The sequence below is a fragment of the Chrysochloris asiatica genome, unplaced genomic scaffold (genome assembly GCF_000296735.1).
Source record: "Chrysochloris asiatica unplaced genomic scaffold, ChrAsi1.0 scaffold00216, whole genome shotgun sequence".
Lineage (NCBI taxonomy): Eukaryota > Metazoa > Chordata > Mammalia > Afrosoricida > Chrysochloridae > Chrysochloris > Chrysochloris asiatica.
Window position 1 is genome coordinate 4,859,106 of NW_006408734.1, and position 6,979 is coordinate 4,866,084.

At 38.2% G+C, this 6,979-nt stretch overlaps 1 pseudogene; it reads left to right on the forward strand.

The window, feature by feature from the left end:
• Positions 1–4,919: 4,919 nt before the first annotated feature.
• On the forward strand, positions 4,920–6,023 carry LOC102839403 (annotated as a pseudogene).
• Positions 6,024–6,979: the final 956 nt, after the last annotated feature.

Below are 6,979 nucleotides of genomic sequence, written 5' to 3' on the forward strand. Positions count from 1 at the left end.
AATTGTTATCTCCATTGATATGAATGTTTTTTATTGGTCCAGTGGTGAGGATTTTTGTTTTCTTTACATTGAGATGTATACATACTGAAGGCTGTGCTCTTTGATCTTCATCAGTAAATATTTTAAGTTTTCTTCACTTTCAGTAAGTAAGGTTGTATTATCTGCATATCACAGGTTGTTAATGAATCTTCCTCCAGTCCTGATGCCGCATTTTTCTTCATATAGCTTACATTATATACAAGAGAATATTCCTATTTAACATGAGATTTTGGCTCTATTTGTGGCTGGATATACAGAATTACTAAACAGCTGTGAAATAGCAACATCAGCAAGTACAAGAATTTGAGCCAGCATCAACAACATCTCTGTGAAAGCATTTGGGCGGGAACTTCAGGGTTTACAATCAACTACCTTTTTTCTACAGATAGTTGTGAGCAGCAGCTTTCTTAATTTTAAAGCATTCAGTGTTCCCATGTTCTGTTTGAATAACTGCCTCTTGTTTCAGGTAAAGATTCCTCATGAGCACAATTAAGTGTTCCGGAATACTCATACTTCATTATGTTGTCCATAGCTTGTCATGATCCACACAATTGAAAGCCTTTGTGTGGTCAATAAAGCACAGATAAACATCTTTCAGATTTTCTCTGCTTTCAGCCAAGATCCATCAGACATCAGCAATGATATCGTTCATTCCATGGCCTCTTCTGAATCTGGCTAGAACCTCTGGAAGTTCTCTGTCAATGTATGCTTGCAGCCATTTCTGTATTACCTTTAGTAAAACTTTACTCACATGGGATATCAAAGAGATTGTCCGATGGTTTCCGCATTCCGTTGGGTCACCTCTCCTTTGAATGGGCACAAATATTCATCTCTTTCAATCAGTCGGCCAGATAGTTGTCTTCCAAATTTCTTGGCAGAGATGTTGTTAAATGCCGTCAAATCAGTGCTGACCAATACTAACCCCATATAAGATTTCTGAGGAGTAGCTGGTAATATTGAACTGCTGACCTTGTGGTTCGAACTGATTTTGCAGTCCAGTGTATTAATCCACAGCACCACAGCAGGACATATATATATACTTGTATACATAACACACTAACCTTGAATTATATATGAAGGGGCATCAAAAATTTCTTGGGAATCATGGAATTAAAATATGGAATTGTTTTATGATGTTTTAATCCCGTGTGTGTGTGTGTGTAATGGTGTTGTTGTTCAGTGCCATATCACCATGTCCTCTCCAGCTGACAATAAATGTATGTACAAGAGAAGGAAATAATGCCCAGTCTTTTGTCATTCTCACATTGGATATGTTTGAGCGCTTTGCTATGGCTATTGTGTCAATCAATTATTTTGGGTGTCCTAATGGTTGACAGTTCAAATCTGCCAGTCGATCCTCAGAAACCCTATACAGGTCTGCTATGAATGAGAGCTTACTCAGGGACACTTAACATATATTTGTGGATGTGCATATATTTATATATAATTATTTCATATCATGTTATCATATAGGGTGCTTTTGAAAGTAAGTTTACAAATTGCCTTAAATATTAGGAATTTCATATTCCATTCCAAGAAGCTCACAGATGATACATGATCAAATAATTTTATGATGAACTTCAGTCTCAATTATATTATCAAAGAATAGCGTTAACTTTAACCTCAGTTTGAGAACAAATTAGCTAGAGAAATTCCAGATATCACGGTTGTGTCCAAAGAAATTGAAGCACAGGGAAGAAAAATATCTAATGAAAAGGACAGATTTTCCATAACATCATTCTAAAAATCTAATGAAGAAGACAGATTTTTATGACATTTGCACATAAGCCACCAAACACATTTTATTAACATGTGTTGTTAAAGGTCCAACATGCTTTAAAGTAATAGTGGGAGGAAAGACAGAATAAGCATGCTTACCTAGTATTAATTATTTGAATATTTTTAATTTTAATTTTACAACAAACAGAACTGTGTTGGAAGAAGTGCAGCCAGAGTACTCCTTGGAAGCCAGGATAGCCAAACTTTGTCTCTCATACGTTGGACGTATTGTCAAGAGGGACCAGTCTCTGGAGAAGGATATCATTTTTGGTAAGGTGGAGGGTGAGAGAAAAAGAGGAAGACCCCCAGAGAGATGGATTGGCAGTGGCAGCATCAATGGGCTCAAATGCGGCAACAATTGTGCGGTTGGCCCAGGATCAGGCAGTGTTTTGTTCTGTTGTGCAGAGTGTCATTATGAGTCTGTATAGACTTGATGGCTCCTAACAATAACAATCACAAAGTTCCCTAAATAGAAATATTTGAATCATCTCTTGATTTTCTGTGGTTGTTGGTAAGTGACTTGAGTTGGTTCTGAATCATTGCAGCTCTGTATAGTGTTTCTAAAAAAGCAGTTCAGTGCTAAACCTACAATGCTGCACGAGGACTCCATCTCCTGAACACCCAGATACTAACAATAGTGAAGAGTTATTGTGGTGATATAGAATAAGCACTGGGTTGCAATTCTGTTTGAAAACAAGTTCAGTGGTTTAAATTCACCAGCCACTCCTTGGAAATCCTATACAGAGTCACTATTAGTCAGAACTGACTCAACAGCACTTAACAACAGCAACAACATAACTCCTGTATGTTTGCATAGTAAATATTTCTTCACGAACACCATGGATATATAGTTCAGAATTCCCAATGTTTTCCTTCAAATCCTGTAGACATTTCTCTGCTTATTTTTGGTACCAAATCATATTAGTTTTTAATTAACATCTGTTTTCCATACCATTGCAGCATTCATTCTAACTTCTACATTTTTAAAATTGAATATTTCTGTGAAAGTTATTTCCTTTATAACGTGCTTTTTCAACTTGTTCTGTGACTGTAATTCTTCACTTTTTAGCCCCTGATACCTGAACTAAAAGTTCTATTTTGTCTCTCCTTTCTTTTATGTTTCCTTAGTACAGTTCTGTAGTTATCACTAAGGTATTTATGTACTATTATATTACACATACACACTACAAGTAAACACATATATACAAACACACAAAATAAAGATTTTATTTTTTGTGAGGTACTGATATTTCTCAGTAATAAAGTGAGAATATTAAAGCAAATGTGTCAAATGCATTAAATGATTATGTACTCAGCAGGCACGGTAGGGCATATTTACTCTCAAAACGTAGTGCTCTGAGTAATAATGCTGTGATTATCTTTGAATGGATTATATTCCCAAAGCATAAACACTTTATTGCTAAAGTGCTCTTCATTTTTATGCATAACAATTTGACATCCTATCCTTTGTCCCTTAGAAAGTACGCACATGTTTTTCAGTGTACCATTTTCATCACTATAACAGTTTGATGGGTGTTTGTGCATCAAGATTAAATTAGATGAAATGAAATAAAAATTACAGCTTGGTGTTAAGAGGTGGAATGAACTACCTTTCAGGAAAACTGTATCATGTAGCCTTAGTAAATACAATTTTAATTAGTAAGAAATTTCTACATACCAAACTGGAATGAATAACTTGGCTCAAAATCAATGATAAATTTTACCCTCAATATTTTGACTTCCAATTATTATAACTAGAGATCGCATAACAATAGAGCTACTGCTAGTTTCTTAAATACCAAGTTTGCAAGGGACAAGAGGACTAGGAATAATATTTTCAATAATGGCAGATATAAGAGGACACTGTTTTACTCATTGTATTTAGGCCTCTCTGGCAGCATAGTGGTTACAAATCGGGCTGCAAGCCGCGAGCTCCAAGGTCAGCAGTTCGAAACTACCAGCTGTTCCGCAGGAGAGAGATGAGGCTTTCTGCTCCCATAAAGATTTACAGCCTGTACAGGGTCACTATGAGTCTCAAGCGACTCCATGGCACATAACCACCAACCACCAACCACCAACCACCATATTTTATTTAGAAATACATAGGTGCACAGTTTAGGGAGATTCCCAAGGGGCCTTCTGATTTAAACATCACAGTCTGATTGATCTTTATGTGGATGGTTGAGAGAGAGGAAAGCAACCTCAATCTAAATACAGGAGTCTGAAAATTGTGTGAATCCTAATACAAAAATAAGGTGAAGGTTAGATAAAGAAGAAAAATAGAAAACTAAATTCCTGTGTCAGGTAGAAATTGCTTAACTATGAAAATGGCGATTTGGGAAAACAGAATCCAATATCAGCATTGTTCTTTATCTATGTCTTTCTAATAAAATATAAAGGCATCTAACAGATTGAGTAAAACAATTGTCTCCCTAATTCTGATTTAACTAAATCTCTTGCAAAGTTATTCTTAACTGTGTAATCTGTATTTCTGGTGCTCCTGTCCTTTGTAGACCTGTAATTATAACACCTACTATTTTTATTTTACTTCTAGTAATATCCATTGAAGTCCAGGATAGGTAACTTGATAATAACATGATAATAACCCTCATTTAAAATAAAATGAGGGTTAAATTTCACTTTTAATTTTAATTCTGTATGTTCTTGTTGCACAAGAACAAACAGTCCTGTGCCATCTGCACTATTTCTATTATGTTTCAGACCATTGTTGCAGCAATTGTGTCAAGCCATATTCTTGGAGGTTTTCTTCTTTTCCTCTTGTACATTGATCCTGTACTCTATCAAACATTCTTTCTATTTCTGGGAACTGGTTCATCATGACAAATCTCTCCATACTTGCTTCTAAGGAACATTGTAGTTGTACTCTCTGTAAGACTCGGTTTTCTTTTTTAATTGTGAAATGAATAAAATTTTCCAGGGCAGATTATAAATTAAACATTAAAAAACAAAACAAGCTGGCGCCCGGCGCCCGGCGCCCGGCTCCCGGCGCCGTCCCCCTCCCTAGCTCCGCCAGCACTGAGAAATGGACCAATTATGACAAGCTGTAGTGCTGTAACGTGCCTGATGGGATGTGTTCAGTCATGGCATCCGAACTTTGTAAGACAATCTCTGTGGCAAGACTGGAAAAGCACAAGAATTTGTTCTTGAATTATAGGAATCTGCATCATTTTCCATTGGAGTTACTGAAAGATGAGGGATTACAGTACTTGGAGAGACTCTATATGAAAAGGAACGCCCTTACAACCTTGCCAGAAAATCTTGCTCAGAAGCTTCCAAACCTTGTGGAACTGTATCTTCATTCAAATAACATAGTTGTGATTCCAGAAGCCATTGGGTCCCTTATAAAACTCCAGTGTCTGGATCTTAGTGACAATGCCTTAGAAATTGTTTGCCCAGAAATCGGTCGCCTGAGAGCTTTACGTCATCTTCGATTAGCTAATAACCAACTACAGTTCCTACCTCCAGAAGTTGGTGATTTGAAGGAACTGCAAACACTAGACATTTCTACCAATCGTTTGCTAACTTTACCGGAGCGGCTTCACCTGTGCCTTTCTCTGCAGTACCTAACGGTAGACCGAAATCATCTATGGTGTGTACCGCGTCATCTCTGCCAGCTTCCCAGCCTCAATGAGCTCTCCATGGCTGGAAATCGTCTTGCATTTTTGCCACTTGATTTAGGTCGGTCTCGAGAACTACAATACGTGTACGTGGATAACAACATTCACCTGAAAGGTTTGCCATCCTATCTGTACAATAAAGTCATCGGGTGCAGTGGCTGTGGTGCTCCCATTCAAGTTTCAGAGATGAAGTTGCTTTCCTTTTCATCGGGGCAACTAACCGTTTTCCTCCCAGCGGAGGTGAAGTCCAAAGGGACAGAGAAGGATCACGTGCTGCCTCTGTAAGAGTTAGCCATGAGGAGTTTGTATCGCACCTATCACCAGTTTCTAAAAGATTTGAACTTTCTGTCTCCGTTCTCGCTCCCCAGAAGTTTTCTGGAGCTGTTGCACTGCCCCCTGGGGCACTGTCATCAGTGCAGTGAGCCCATGTTTACCATTGTCTACCCCAAGCTCTTTCCCTTGAGAGAGACGCCTATGGCAGGGCTGCATCAGGGGAGGACAACTGTGAGCTTTGTGGCTTACTGCTGCTCCACCCAATGTTTGCAGACTTTTGACCTACTGAGTTGATAAACACTCAAGAGTCCTCAGAAGCTGCTGGCTTGATACTGTGCTTGTCTGTGACTGGGACGGTGGGAGGAGACCAGCCAGGAAAACAGGCCTTCCCATCCTGCCTCATCAAATTCAGGAGACTGCAGAACTCTCTGGAATGTCTTGACCAAACTTCAAAGCGAAAAGGCCTTCACCCTTCCCCCAAGTTGGAATATATTACCCTTAAAATTAAAAAAAAACAAACAAAAAAACAAAAAACACACACTTTGTTTCATTGCAATGATTATAATCACCTCCATGTACCATCAGTTAACAATATTTACCTGTTACCCCCCTTTTGTTTTTATATACACATACAAATAAATATATATATAACATTTTAATGTCAAAAGTGCACATTTTTGCGAGACAGCCTCCTGACAATAGATATACAATCTTTCTAGTCCATGAGTCTAAAGTCTACTTAGTACCTTTATAGCTCCCCATTTTTGATAGCCAATATCTAAGTTGCCTGACCCTATCAACCAGTGTACTAAGGAGACATGTTTCATCCTTGATATGAAGAAACCTTCCATTTTAGTTGAATTTTTGAGTAACTGCATCCATTAGCAAAGGTACACTTCATCAAATTGTAGCAATTTACACATCCTTCCTGTATCATGCTTCTTTATCTTCATCTTGTCAAGTGCTGATTAGCTAGCCATCCAAGCTAGGTCAAATGGGTAGTACCTGTCAGTTTGGGAATTTGAGCACACCTCCTCCTTTTTAAACTAGCAAGACTCTTTTCTCTCAGCTCTAACCCCCAATGGCTAGCTCAGTGCTCATTGTCTCAGGAGTTCACAGGCTTTCCTAAACTACAAACTATCCAGCCCTTCCTCTTCTCTCTTTCATCTCAAGGTCAATGTGTGTAAATGGAACATAGCCAAACAGCCTAGGTCTTCACTGCTGCATTTCCACCACTACTGCTCACAAGT